We start from the raw sequence: 16,230 nt of genomic DNA, 5'->3' as shown, positions 1-16,230 counted from the left end.
GAACAATACAAAACACTCATCAACAGAATTTACGCCATTCTTTCTTGTGCATGGATATGAGTCGGTGATTGATGGAAGAGACCATCTTCAGGATAGGTGTACTTCTGATCCGTCAACTGCTGATTTTGTCCAGCGCAGAAAGGAAGTTTTGGGTTCTGTGTATGAAGACGTTGTAAGGAATAGCATAAAACAATTTGAAAAATACAAAAAATCTATGACAGTATAAACACAAAGGTATGCCGCCTATTTTTAATGTTGGGCAAAAGTTTACAAAAAGAACTTCCGAATTTCCAGTGCAGCTGAGAACTATTCAGCTAAGCTTGGCCCAGTTTATGTTCCTTGTAAGATCATCGCCAGGAGCGGAGCAACATCGTATGAATTAGAAGGTGAGGAAGGGAGAAATTTAGGGTTGTTTGCAGCGCAAGATTTGATTCCAGAATAGGTTTGTGTGAGAGTAGTGTAAGAAGAAATGTTTTTGTTAATATGAGATTTCGAGGAAATGTTAAATGTTTTATGGTGAAGATTCGTGTGACTAAAGATCGCGTTTGGATGAAATATCGAGAATTATGTTAGAATGTTCGAGGAAATGGTGATCACCGAGTGTTTGCGTAGTTTTAGGAAGCGCGGTTATGAGAGGAAAGGAAACGAGTAAAGCGTGTTTAAATGGAATGAATTAGTATGGAATTAGTGGAAAAGATTGTTTGCGTAGTAATAAGAAGTGCGGTTATGAAAGGACAGGAAACGAGTAAAGTATTTGCGTAATAATTAAATGGAATGAATTAGTATGGAATTAGTGGAAACGATTGTTTGCGTAGTATTTAAATATAATGGGAAAATGTGTGGATTTAAAGTTTTCGAGATGAGAAATATTTGCGTAGATTTTAAGCCAATGAAGTGGAAAATTCAGTATGTGTAGATGAAAATGTGTGAAAATTCAGACGAGAAGTGTTATTGAGTAAATAGTTAATTGTTCGAATAGTAAATGAGTGTTGTACGTTGACGCTCTTAAGCTGGAATCAAATCAACCTATGTTGACCCAAATATCGCGTGATAAAAACAAGGTGAACAATCGTTGCTCACTGTGGTACATCAAATGACTACGAATGATCGATGGTCTGTTCCTGGTCGATGTCCACTCTACTGTAGGTTGTGAATATTGAATAAATCGTAAAAAAAGGTAAACAGGGTACAAGACTTCCACAACTATGAGAGTTCAAAATGCTGTTCCGACAAGAATGTACTTAGTATTGAAAAACGGATTACACTTGACGACACGATACACTGCTTTACAAGGTTGACAATTGTCGACGTGTGAGTGGATTGCATGGTAGGAAAGAAACTGCTATACTGGGATGTTCAATCCCTATATTGCAGTCTGGTGTGGGGGTATTGTAACCTGCACACGTCCGACTGCCTCGCGATAGCTGCAAAACAGCTGATTCAATCGCCACACGGAATGGAAACAAAAATCTATCCCCATGTAAGTCACAGCACACAGAACACAACACACCAACAGAACAGTCGTTGCTGATACCCAAATGAGAGCCACATTCTAATCTCCTCAAGCGAACATCAGCTGAAGGCGGTTGAAAAATTAGGTTCCTAGCATGCAGCATCTTCTGGCAGCAGCATGATACTGGCTACCAAGCACGCCATAATTTTGTTTCAGGAACCCGATCCATCCAATATTCTCGCAGCATCCTATAGAATCCTCCCCGGAGTCAATCTCTCAACTCAATGATCATCAGCACGACAAACAACGATCAGCCACACATATCGGTAGGCAGAGATATCCGATTCGATCTTCCCTTTTAGTTGTCGGTTAACTGCCAAGCAGGCATACGCGCGAGTGCTCAAGCAAGTTTTATTTTTGTGATTGATTGCCTGACCGACGGGAATAGAACAAAACGAAGTGCAGTGCAGTGGGTGTTGATTATGGCTTAGGGCCAGGTAATAGCTCTGAGAAGCTGGTTTAAACCGAAGTGCTAATTTTATCCACCCTACAGTTATGAAAGCCTGCAGCTGGTTAGCCCATATTTGGTATCTGCACCGAGAAGCAACAGTGATGGAGTAGAGTTTAGATTTGCTTAGAGATCGGTAAGAGTGAAAAATGAAAATTAAGAAAAGCAACTCCGAACCGTGATATCAGTGACGAACGAAGTGATGATTGATGTTTAATTAACAGGCCTTTCGTTCGCTGCAAAAATTATGTAGCGGCTTGTGAGAGCAACATCCCAAGACAACGGTGAATGGAAGTGGCTGGCTTGGATCGCTGGCAGAGGCCAGCAATCATCTTGGGTCTGTCCGGACAGACATGACGGTTTGCAGTCGCCGAGGGATACATTTTTACACTGACACACACACACATACTAAACTTTAGGTTAAGGAAATTAAGCGTAAGTACTAAAATACATTTTTATTGCATGTAAAATTTATGTTTTTACTTCGATACGGTGATTCCGAATAGTGTTATTTTTTTGTTAATGGGTCCACTATACAGTTTGAACCTTTTGTTGGCGGTTCTGGGTACGTGGGCAATGGGGACCAGTGCCATCTTCGCCTCTTTCGAACTTTTGTCTCCGTCTCATGCGGCCCCCCCCCCTCAAGGGGGAGGTGACATGCTTCCAAAGCTCAGCTTATAATTTTCCCACATAAGCCGAGAGCTTCTTATTTGAAACCTTCTAGCAGACATATTGTCACTATGAATGGGGTTCCAATTAATTGGTCTAGCGAAGCTAAATATTTAGGACTTCTGCTAGATCAAAAATTAACTTTTAAAAATCACATTGAAGGCCTTCAAGCCAAATGTAACAAATATATTAAGTGTCTATATCCACTTATAAACAGAAAATCAAAACTTTGTCTTAAGAACAAACTTTTGATTTACAAACAAATTTTTAGACCTGCCATGTTGTATGCTGTGCCAATATGGACTAGTTGCTGCAATACCAGAAAGAAGGCACTGCAAAGGATTCAAAATAAAATTTTGAAAATGATTCTGAAGTTGCCTCCGTGGTATAGTACCAATGAACTTCATAGAATTTCTAATATTGAGACATTGCAACAAATGTCCAACAAAATAATTTCCAATTTTAGACAAAAATCGTTGCAATCTTCTATTGCAACGATTAACTCCTTGTACCCTTAGTATAAAATAGGTTAAGATTAGTTTAAGTTTAAAACATTGTAATTCCTACATGGTTCAATTCATCCAGAGGAAAAATTCTAACTGCCAGAGGCAATTGAAATGTATTAATAATAACTAAAAAAATAACATAACAAATAAGGATGATAGTGTTAAGAAAACACGGAACACCTAGTCTAAGAGATGAATGCATGTATTAGATAATTAGCAAATAAAATTAGTTAAAAAAAAAAAAAAAAAAATGATGGATTGGATGATAGATATCTAATATAGCTTTATGTACCCGGCCTTGCTCGGAATTGCCAGTTTGATTCGCAGACTTTTTTTTCACAATCGGAAAATGAATAAACCAATTGGTCAACAGGATAATTGCGTTTTCTTATCGATACTTCATCATTTGATCAGAAGAAGGCAGATTTCATTTGAAAACATTGACTGATTTTGAAGAAGGGAGCAAACCCATAATCGCCATATTCCGGGCAAACGTTTATTTCTAAAGAAGGAAAAACATCCACCGATGCCTTATTCCGGGCAAACGTCTATTTTTAAAGAAGGGATCACATTCACCATCCAGAAGGAAACACATTAATCATTGCTTGTCACTGGGCAACCATAATTTCGATAAATGGTTAAATTGATCGATAACTAAACAATACAATAATGGGTTCAGAAGTTAGGCTGGAGCATACACACAAACATACAAACATTGAGTTTTATATATCTCTTATTCAAAAGGACGTATGTGATTTTGTAAACAAAGATGCATACGTCGATTTGTCAAATATGATGGCACTCCTACGCAAACCAACACAACGAACATGTAGCCGAAACCTCCCCTACCTGTATGTGGCGATGGTTTGCGTGGGAGTGCTATCAGATTGCAGAAATCAACGTTTAAATTTTTGTTTACAAAATCACATACGTCACATACGTTGAATAAGTATCCGAGATATATAGATAGCTAATAGCTATATGTATTCGGCTTTGCTAGGGACTGAAAAGTAAATTATTCAATTAAAATGTCCAATGCTGTAGCACAAAACCCACAGAGGTAGATCTACCGCTCATAGAATTGTTCCTTTGTATCAATCTATTTTTATATATTTGTTTGGCCCTTCTACCTTTTCAATAAACATCTTCCAAAAATAGAGAATAAGTGTACCAAATCTGGTTGTAATTTATCCTGGGAGTTACACTGAATTGCTCATTTTTTAAAGACAACCCCTTCCCCATAACTTCCCTTTTTCCCCAATGACCCTCCCACCTCCTTTGTTATCTTCTCCTTGGGATAGAAAATGTGTACACCAATTTTGGTTGAAATCGGTCCTGGGAGTTAGGTGTTACACTGAATTGCTCTTTTCTAAATACAACCCTTCCCCTTACCCTCCCTTTTTCCCAATGATCATACCACCCTTTGTTATTTTCTCCTTAGGATAGAGAATGTGTGTACCAAATTTGGATGAAATCGGTCCAGGGATTCAAAAGATACACTGAATTGCTTGTTTTCTGAACAATACCCTCCCCAGCCCCCTCCCTCTTTCCCAAATTACACTTCCATATGATCGACTACTCTTAGTGAATATGTGTACAAAATTTGGTTGATATGGGTACTGGGGTTGGGAGTTACACTGAATTGCTCGTTTTATAAAGACAACCTCCCCCATACCCTCCCTTTTTTACAATGACCGCCCCACCCGCTTTGTTATCTTTTTGTTTAGGGTAGAGAATGTTTGTATCAAATTTGGTTGAAATCGGTGCAGGGGTTCAGAATTTACTCTGAATTACCCGTTTTCTGAACCATACCCTCCCTCCAGACCCTCCCCCTTTCAAAGATTACACTCTCATATGGTTGTCTCCTTATATTGAATATGTGTACAAAATTTGATTGAAATCGGTCCTAGGAGATGCAAGTTACACATAATTGTTCGTTTTCTAAACAAAACCCCTCCCCCTTTTCTAAATGACCCTCCCACCCCCTTTGTCAACTTCCCCTGAGGATAGAGAACGTGTGTACCAAATTTGGTTGAATTCGGCCAAGTGGTTCAGAAGTAGTTAGCGAACATACATACATAGATTGATTTTTATATATATAGATTGCTAATAGAAAATCATTTTCCATTAGAAATAGTGAATTCGATAGTGAAATGATAAGTCAAAAGTGTTCCATAATTGTTGGGGAAGTGTACCGTAATATGTAGGAAAATTGATCATATTTTCAACTGTTTTGTAAATATTTCCTCCGTGAGTAAAATCATGGCTTTTTTCATATTTTTAAAACGAATACTGCTACATGTAGAAAAATATAAGGCTGTTGTTCTTGATTATTTGATAATTTTAAACTTGGTTTAAAACATTTTTTGTCGAGTTTTTTTATTTTTCAATTTAAGATAACTTAGATCATCAAACGTTTCATTAATTTATCTATATAAAGCAAGCGTCTGTAAACGCCTAAGGTGGGCAATTATAGTTGGAATCCCTTACACTGAGGCGATGTGCCAAGTGCAACGATTATTTCGAGAAAGGCATCATCACCTCTAGTGGAATTATCTGGGTTTTTAACACTAAAACCAAGATTATGGTTTAACCAAGAAAATAAGATTACTTATGACACAATTATAAGTACAATTTTTAATTTTGGTTTTATTTTAAGTACTTTTTTGGCAGCTTGCTGTGAGTTCAAATGTTATTGTTGATTTTATTTATCAAATTTTGGCCAAAAATTAATGCAAATTCAAGGTTAAATCATTCAGCTGCAAATTTAGTCAAGATTAATATACCTAACTCACAATAAGTACTTGTAAAAACAGAAAATGATAAATTATTTATTTCTTGAAAATGGTTAAACTGATCAATGTTACCCGGCGATAAAAGTTCCCCCGGATTTCGGTACCAAAAAGTGATTTTTTCTATAAGTACACACACTCAGTTTTTAATTCTGCAGCTCGGCAAAAATCCGCACAGCCGTCTGCCCAGCAAAATAAAAACTGATATCCCGGCAAAAATGAGGTTTGTTAGCTGATTTTCGGTAAATTATTTGCTGATTTTCAGCAATTTTGACAGAAATCTCGGCAAAAAACATGTTTGCTGGGGCACGGCTGTGCGAAACTCGGTAAAAGTTTAACATTTTGCTGAGATCCCGGTAAAAAAATTAAGTGTGCAGGATTTGAAGTTTGAACCATTTGGACCATAACTTTCGAGCCCATACCATGACCTGACGACCACACATTGTAGGAGTATTTTTTTAACACTTTTGTTACACCATATAAGCGCATCATTTAACACTGTGTGGTACAATAATCTTGAAATTAGTGCCATACCAATTATTGTCTTCATCAAAGAATGTATCGAAATTGTCGTCTATGGTTCAAGGCACAAATGCACATGTGTTATTTTTCGCACGATAATTTTACTGCATGGAACCATGCTGCAACCCTCTTGCATCCGCGCAAAATTTGTTTATAACTTGACTTACAGTAATTTCAACAAGTTAAAACCCACCCACATAACAGAATTCTTTAAAAGTGTCCCGCTTACCAAGTAGATTATCCCTGCGAAGCGTATGCTCGGAAATTGTTAATTTCCTGCCCGTACACCCTCCCAGCTTGAATAATCCGCATTAGGAACATGTGCTCGAGTATACTCCTGTCTTTTACTCTCCCCTACCTACCTTTGGCAGTTCCGTTTGCATCGAGAAAATCACCCCTCCTAAATTATAAACCAATTTGTCAGATTGGTGCTGGCTCTTTTTTTAATAAAACTGTCATAATTTGTTCATGCCATAATTCGACCCTGCCACAGTTTCATAACGAGACGAATGAGATACCCAATTAGGTACGAAGTTAATGTCGAATGTGATGCTTTGCTACTTGATTTATTCAATTTCCACAGAGGTTATGAGATTTTGGACCGATTCGTATACCACACAAGTGTTTGAACCGTACCGAATAAATGCACCATAAACTTAAAGTCACGGCAGAGTCAGGTGCAATGTTTCTCATTGTGGCCCTCCGATGTTGAGATTGATAAAACTTTAGATTTGGGGTGGTAGTTTAGGGGAATAGGATTTTGTTGTGATAGGCGATGACACCTTGGTTTATCAATTTATCCCTTCTAATTACTTTTACTGTATAAATGGTCAGTCACTATCCAAATGACATGCTTATTTGCCTCTCTCGTACACCAAGTGTACATGTTATTGCATATAGGGGAACTGCTCCTTGAATTCATACCTTGTACCCAAATCAATACTATTCGAAAACAAAGAATTGGTGCGCTAACTGTTTTATTTCTCATTTTTGTGATTTTTTTCAGCAGTGAGCACGCCGGAAAACAACAAAACACGACATAAATTTAGCCTAAATTGCCTGTTTTGCGAATGTTATTGATATAGCATGTTATTAATAATGGAACAGATACCCTATATCTAAAAAAACATGGACTGATTCGAGGAAACCGGGAAAATGCAGGATATCATCCAACCAACCGGGAAATTGAACATCAAGTCATAAATATCCATCACTCACCATAGTTATGAACTGTTTTCTTTTCTCATTTTTTTTTTCAATTGGATTCAGTTTATTTAATTTTTTAATGTTTAAAATTGCCTTCCAGATTGCTTGGCCCTTGAGCTTGAGATTATAATCAAAACAGGAGGCGAAATGGTAATCGACCTTTCAAAGTGATGCAATTTGATTCCGTACACCCTTTAGATCTATCGAAACAATCCGGTCAATGAAATCCATTAAGGATGATCCATTAATTACGTAACACAAAAATTGGGCATTTTCAAACCCCCCTCCCTCCTATGTCACACTTTTTGTATGAAACATCTGAAAATTTTGTATGGACCGTCATACTACGCTCAATCCTCCCGTTACGTAATTTGTGGACGCTCCCTAATCGTACATCTTGCTTGCTTACATTACAATCATTTGGTTTAAAGATGATTCATGATCACCTTCATACACTCCAAATAATCTAAACGTTGTTTCCACCTGAATTTTCAGGTACATTTTACGTGCACACGTAACTGCAAATGCTTCAGAAAATTCAGGTGAAACTTACGTGTCCGGTGAATTCTATCCAAAACTCAGGTAGAACTTACCTGATTTTCACGTAGAATGAAAATTCTATCAAAAAATCAGGTGAAAGTTACGTGAATTTCAGGTGGACAAGATCTACGTACTTTTTCAGGTGGAAACAACGTGCAGATTTTTTTGGGTGTATGGGTTCCATCCCATTGTCTAATCTATGGTAATGAGAAGGCGGACTCGTTAGCAAAGGTGGGCGCACAGGAAGGCGATGTTTATGATTGGACAAATTGCGAATAACCCTATGGCCCGTCGGAATACTCTTCAAGAATAGCAAATAAGTTGACCACGCAGTGAATTTGGTAGTCGCTGGCAATTTTTCATAGGGCAAGCGTGTTTCAGAACTGTCGAGACTTTTTCATTCGCGTGATGTCGAGGCTGTCATCATTCACTAAACGCACATCTCTACAGAATAAACCAGGTCAATGGCAATCTACGTGGCTGTGAAGCAGGTTAAGATGACATCGCGCATACACTGTCGGTTTTCCCAGCTTGGGGCCAACTGCGAACGGTAGTGAGAGAGAGAAAACCATTCCGCGCCAAAGGAGATCGCTTGGCCATTGGCCAACTTATCAGTGTACGATAAAAATCCTTGAGAGTTATGTCTATTTGTCTGTGTTGAATGCTTCTATTTTCTCTTTCTCAGTTTTTTCTTATTGTTCCTTATTTTTCAATTTCTTCTAGTAAGTGTTTACCAAATATTTGGAAACGTAGTTGAGCATAAACTGAGCAGTTACATATCCGATGATAAGAAGTTCCATAATCGGATTCACAACTATCACAGACAAATGATTTTACAAGTTGAATATTTGTCATGTGATAGTTGGGTCGACACTGCAATTCTGTTTGACAGATTAGCTAAATAGTTACTTTTATCGGAGATGGCTCTCGGGTATACAATTTGGTTTGTCGACATGAATCCAAACTACTCCAATACCGTTTGTGCTGAGTGGAAGCTTAAGAACTAATCAAACGCTTCACCCAACACCCAATATTGGAATAGATGGATCAGGACCAGTCAAATCTTGTAATGCTCTATTGCGAGTTAACTCATTAACCAATTCGATTCCAGCTACGGATGAATGGCCAGATACTCATATAAGGTGTAAAGTATTTACTCATTTCAGTTCCTCAATTTGAGTTCGACATGCGATTACTAACTTCGACCATGAGTTGGCCGAAGCGAGAGCTATAATAGCTGCTTGGCTATCTGAACAGAAGTATAATGGCAAATATTCCCACTTGAAAGACAGTGCAGTGTTTACCCAGTGAGTGGGACTGTTGCAATCCCAGCTCACCCGAGTAGACACCTACACCCGCTCTATCTTCGAGGAGAGAGCCGTCAATATAATAAGCAATGCTGTCCTACATACTTCTCTCCAAGTAGCCAGATTTCCACTCATCCCGCGAGGGGAAATTATGTCGTTCAGTACGATTGATGAATCATCTATGCACCACTAGCGTTACATGGTCATGATGTCCCATGCAGCACAAGTTGAGCAAATCTGGTTGCAGTAACCATATTGTGACGGCATCCGGTCATATAAGGTACCCCGGGGCAAGTGGGACCTAAAAACGCTAGTTCAGCAAAATCGCTAACGCATACTTAGAAAACAGGGTATTTCAGGACATTAACCACGGATACATCATTAAATGCTTCCGTTGTTGAAGTGTAGACGTGTTGTAAGCCATTTATTTAGTTACAAAAATATTGGTAGTGCCATAAATAAATTTACCTATGGGACCCACTTACCCCTTCAAACGGGGCAAGTGGGACCTATTCTGCTCTATACTGTCGAACGAAACTAATTTGAAGAATGTAGACATAATGTTCATGTAATTTCTGAGTCGTAGTATTTCAAATCATGGATGGAGGTTTATTGCTTGTCAGACTTTTGTTTTTGGCAAAAGAAAGGGATTACAATGTTAGCAGATATAAAAACGAGACAACATCCGGTTTACTGTTTAATTGTCTGTTGTCTGGCTTTACATTAGGCTTTGGTACCAAATGTGTTAGATGGAAGAGATAAGCAAATCTTTGTTCACTTTTCGAATGAATGTTTCTCTGTTTAACACAAATTATTACATAAATGAGAACTTCAAAAGGAACGTTTTTATTAAGGCGGTGTTGTAAATTTGTAATAGAACGAAATGACCAATTTATGTCTTAAGCACTTTATTTATCTAAAAATCTGTTAATCTGATGCGAAGTTTAAAAATAACAAAACACAAGACAAAACCTATTGATCTTTTGTAGAATAAATAGATTGTTTGTACTGTAAACGGAAAATATTGCATAGTTATAACCATTAACCATTGCTCTTTTCTATGAGGGAGATAACTTTCAGAAAGTAAAATACACATTTGTAAATCAACTGTACATTACTTTTTAACAACTAAACCAACGATATCAACTGCATTTGATTCAGATCCATATGATATATGAGTGTCGAAGTTATTTTTCACTAGACAACATTCTAAAAACAGGTAAAATGGCTCTATTGAAAATGTTGATCAAATATGTCCCACTTGCCCCATGTATGTTAAAAATCAAGGGAAAGTGAAAATAACAGATTTTGGCTTTAATCAAAACTTAAATCGTTTTTGATGTCACACAATTATTTAATTGCTCAAAATATTGACTGTCCACATCAAGACGAGCTCGGTGGTCTAGTGGCTACCACTTCTGCCTTATAAGCAGGAGGTCGTGGGTTCAATTCCAGGCTCGTCCCTTTCCTACTTTGTATCTCTATCGTAGTTCTTTCTGTGTTTCACGTTATACCAAAACGATTCCAACTGTTATAACCTTCCACACAAACCCAAAACCTCCCGTGGCACCTATGAGAGGTCGTAGAGTTCTCTGCATCCTTCTTAAGTAGGTGTCCAACAAATCATCCTTCCCCTTCCTCAGCATTCGCAAGGACGTGGCCAGGACAGATCTCGACTATTGGAGAGTGCATTGCTTCCATCTAAGAGTTAGTGATTAGTCCCAAATCAATATCTGTGGTAACGGATGAAAGTGATGCTTCTCTTATACAATAGTCTTGGCTTGTACCACCTACGAATTTGTGCGAACTGCTAAATGCTAATGCTAATGCTAATGCTAAAATATTGACTGTCCACATCAATGTTGAATTTAGAAACGACTATTTTGTTGGAAATCAATTGAATTAAAATAAAAGTAATAGATTTTGCCGGTAGTTTAAAGTCCTGATTAAGCAATACCATTAGTATGGTGCCGCAAAGGGTTTTGATTCCAAATTTGTTTGTGTCAGGCGAATTCGTTGATAATTCTGCTTCATCTTTCTAGAACATTGTTACCATTGAAAACGTTCACCGATTAATCGGCAGCCATAGTACCCACTTACCCCGTATTTTCACTTGCCCCGGGGGACCTTATAAGTTACTGTAATCGATGTGCAATCCCAAGTTGGGTTTTATGTTTTATAACGCCAAGACCATAATTTACTCTTAAGACCTAAATGTTACCAAGGATAAGTGTGTTGCTCGAGGTGTATACTGCTGAGTGCGTGTACCAAGATTTTGAGATTTCATGACAGTTGCGAGAAGATACGCACCATACAACCCTGGACCTTAAGATCAATCACTGCTATGGCTACGGACGAGCGGGTGCCTCTGTCCACTGGTAGTCAGCGCATCGATCCATCACTGATGGAGGAATACGAGCCTTGGACCATTGACAGAACCTCTGCTCCAATAACGAGCAAGCGGGTGGCACCGCCCTCTGTTAGTTGGAGCGTCGAGGCATCGCTAGCGGAGAAGCTTTAGTCGGGTTGTCGAGTACGACAAAGAAGCGCGGGTCGATTGTAACTCCGATAGCCCGTTTCAAGGACGTATGCGTTCCGAAGCTATAGTCGTATACAATAAGCCCCGCATGCTTGCATCCACATGTCATAAGAATCTCTAAAGTGAATTCACACTTCCTGAATCAAAATTAGGATTCAATTTGATTCTGGCGCATATTTAATAATAAAAATATAATTAATAATTTGCAGTTTATTATAAAATGGCTAATCATTTTTCTAAACTATCCTTGAACCGAACATATTTGTTCATTTGCATTGCGATTATCGCATTATCACATTGCATTGTCCTTGCTAACAATCGATCAGCCTATCCTTGCACAAACATGCGCGTATATGTATATCACTTTTTATGCACTATTCACTATACGTTACACACTTGCATTTGTTTCGACCGCGGTCTCGGCCCCGGCTCTATTGTTCTACTTTTTGTGCCAAACTGGTACGAAACACCGCACAAAAAGCAGAGCCCAAAAGTCAACTGCACTGGACGATGGCCGTAATGAGACTCGTATTGCGGATGAGAATAGGAGGTGCTGCCAAAATGGTCCAAAACCCTAGTTTAACGTTGATAATCGGAAGATCCAATATAACTGGAAAATTGGTGGAAAGTTTCCGCGTCGATTCATACATAAATCTCAAAAATCCATCGCAAGATGAATGCGCTAGTAACGTTCAAAATCTTACATGATTTCGTGACGGTCCTCAATTTTGAGATTTTCATTTTACACCCTGTATCCAAGTCTTCCCCTCATGGAATGTACACACGGTCAAACAGTTTGACTAACATTGACTCCACCTCTCGTTTATTCAAACATCCATCAAGTTTCACCAACAGCGGCACAAACAATCAATTTATTTGACCAACAATATCACACACGAACGACCGAAGCGCCAACTTGAGCACCAACCATCAAAAAATATATGGGGGTTTGTGCAAAAGATATTTTAGTTACTAGATAAAGATTGTCGCTGTCGTCGCTGTCCGGAACATCTTTTGCTGGCGATGATAGGGGAGCTAAATGTCAAAGGAGGAAAATCCATACGATTTGACAGGTATGTACCACACATGTTTCGGACAGCAGAACAAAGGGAACCGAAGCGACAATCTTTATCTAGTAACTAAAATATCTTGTGTTTGTGCAACTTCACTACAAATCTCGCTTAACTTTTCAAAAGGTCCCAAGGAACATTTTTTTCATGATTTAATTTGAGTATTGCAATCAACAGATTAACATGAAATACGTTGATTGAATTATTCAGATTAAATCATGAAAAAAATGTTACTTAGGACCTTTTGAAAAGTTAAGCGAGAAATGCTCAAACATGTTCGGCGAACCTTGACTCCACCCCCGACAACTCAAACCAAAATCAAACCGTTTTAATTTTTTCCAACCGAACCGCCAACTGTCAAATGGTTGTTCGAACAACTTCTCACACGTTCAAACAAAGCAGCAACCAAACAGCACAACGTTTTCTTGGGGGCGGAGTCAATGTTCGTCAAACTGCTTGACTGGTGTGTACGTTGCATTAGACGTAGTTTACGTCAAAAATCAGAACCAATGTCCCCCGCGTTTGAAGTTTGAATTGGAGTTTGAGAATTTTATCATGGGGTATAGCCACTCGAATCAGTTCTTTATTATAACAGGCTGCGGAAAAAGTCTCTCGTGGTATGCTACATATCGTAAATGTATTATTATTATTTTATCAGACTAAGGCCGGAGTGGCCTGTGCTGCACATAAAAGTCTTCTCCATTCAGCTCGGTCCATGGCTGCACTTCGCCAACCACGCAGTCTGCGGAGTGTCCGCAAATCGTCCTCCACCTGATCGATCCACCTTGCCCGCTGTGCACCTTGCCTTCTTGTTCCCGTCGGATCGTTGTCGAGAACCATTTTCACCGGATTACTGTCCGACATATTCTGGCTACGTGCCCGGCCCACCGCAGTCTTCCGATTATCGTGGTGTGAACGATGGATGGTTCTCCCAACAGCTGATACAACTCGTGGTTCATTCGCCTCCTCCATTCACTCCACTCCACCGTTTTCAAAAACTCCCAGTGCGCGTTGGTCCTCCACGAGCATCGTCCAGTTCTCGTGTCCGTAGAGAACTACCGGTCTTATAAGCGTTTTGTAGATAGTCAGTTTGGTACGGCGGCGAACTCTATTCGATCGGAGAGTCTTATGGAGTCCAAAAAACGTACGATTTCCAGCCACTATGCGCCTCCGAATTTCTCTGCTGGTATCGTTATCGGCGGTCACCAGTGAGCCCAAGTACACGAATTCTTCAACCACCTCGATTTCGTCACCACCGATAGAAACTCGTGGTGGGTGGCTTACATTGACCTCTCTTGAGCCTCTTCCTATCATGTACTTCGTCCTCGACGTGTTGATGACTAGTCCAATCCGTTTAGCTTCGCTTTTCAGTCTGATGGAGGCTTCCTCCATCCTCTCAAAGTTACGTGCCATGATATCAATGTCGTCGGCGAAACCAAATAACTGGACGGACTTCGTGAAAATCGTACCACCCGTGTCAATCCCTGCCCTTCGTATTACTCCCTCCAAAGCGATGTTGAATAGCAGACACGAAGGACCATTACCTTGCCGTAACCCTCTACGCGTTTCGAAGAAACTCGAGAATGCCCCTGAAACTCGAACTACACACATCACCCGATCCATCGTCGCCTTGATCAACCGTATCAGTATCCGGAAATCCGTTTTCGTGCATTAGCTGCCATAGCTGGCCCCGATCGATTGTATCATATGCGGCTTTGAAGTCGATAAATAGATGATGTGTGGGCACGTTGTATTCGCGGCATTTCTGCAATACCTGACGTATTGCGAACACCTGGTCTGTGGTAGAGTGTTCACCCATAAATCCCGCCTGGTACTGCCGCACGAACTCTCTTGCAATTGGTGTTAGTCGGCGGCATAAAATTTGGGAGAGTACCTTGTAGGCGGCGTTCAGCAATGTGATTGCGCGGTAGTTGCTACAATCCAGCTTATCGCCCTTTTTGTAGATGTGACACACGACACCTTCCATCCACTCCTGCGGCAGAACCTCATCCTCCCAAACCTTGGTAATCACCCAGTGCAGCGCTCTAGCTAGTGCCTCACCACCGTGTTTAAACATCTCTCCTGGTAGTTGGTCAACTCCAGGTGCTTTGTTGTTTTTCAGCCGGTCGATCTCCTCCTGGATTCCCTAGAGATTCGGAGCTGGAAGTCGCATGTCCTGCGCGCGTGCTCCTAGGTTCATTACCATACCGCCACCGTTGTCTGCCATATCGCCATTCAGGTGCTATTCGTAGTGCTGCCGCCACCTTTGGATCACCTCACGCTCCTTTGTAAGAAGGTTCCCGTCTATGTCCTTACACATATCGGGCTGTGGCACGTGTCCCTTACGTGAACGGTTCAACTTCTCATAGAACTTTCGTGCGTTATTAGCGCGGTACAGTTCCTCCGTCTCTTCACGGTCTTGATCTTCCTGCTGGCGCTTTTTCCTCTGGAAAATCGAGTTTTGTCTGTTCCGCGCCCGTTTGTATCGTTCTTAGTTCGCCCTCGTGCGGTGTTGCAGCAATCTCGCCCATGCTGCATTCTTCTCCTCAACTAACTGCTCACAATCACCGTCATACCAGTCGTTTCTCTGATCCGGAGCCACCGTGCTTAGTGCAGCGGTTGCGGTGCTTCCAATGGCGGATCGAATATCTCTCTAGCCATCTTCAAGAGATGCTGCGCCTAGCTGCTCTTCCGTTAGGAGTGCCACTTCCAGCTGCTGCGCGTAGTCTTGGGCTAGTTTACCGTCTTGTAGCCGCCCAATGTTTAGCCGCGGCGGACGACTGACGCGTGACGCGTGTTGATCACCGTCGAGAGTTTTTAGCGTAGACATACTGCAACGAGGTAGTGGTCGGATTCAATATTCGCACTGCGGTAAGTGCGTACGTTCGTGATCGGAGAAGAATTTACCGTCGATTAGAACGTGGTCGATTTGGTTTTCCGTTACTTGATTAGGGGATTTCCATGTGGCCTTGTGGATATTCTTGCGAAGGAAGAAAGTGCTTCGGACTACCATTCCGCGGGAGGCTGCAAAGTTTATGCATCGTTGGCCGTTGTCTTTCGATACGGTATGCAAACTATCCGGTCCGATGACCGGTCTATACATTTCCTCCCTTCCTAC

The 16,230-nt window shown here is 40.3% G+C and overlaps 1 long non-coding RNA gene across 1 annotated transcript; it reads left to right on the top strand.

Annotated features, from left to right (window-relative positions):
• Positions 1–1,763: 1,763 nt before the first annotated feature.
• On the top strand, positions 1,764–2,391 carry LOC134220042 (uncharacterized). The gene is made up of 3 exons (XR_009981751.1): positions 1,764–1,950; positions 2,007–2,097; positions 2,186–2,391. It is a non-coding gene; the product is annotated as an uncharacterized LOC134220042 (long non-coding RNA).
• Positions 2,392–16,230: the final 13,839 nt, after the last annotated feature.

Source organism: Armigeres subalbatus, chromosome 3, assembly GCF_024139115.2.
Source record: "Armigeres subalbatus isolate Guangzhou_Male chromosome 3, GZ_Asu_2, whole genome shotgun sequence".
Lineage (NCBI taxonomy): Eukaryota > Metazoa > Arthropoda > Insecta > Diptera > Culicidae > Armigeres > Armigeres subalbatus.
Note: the sequence above shows the minus strand (reverse complement) of the source record. Positions and strands in the feature narration are given on the sequence as shown.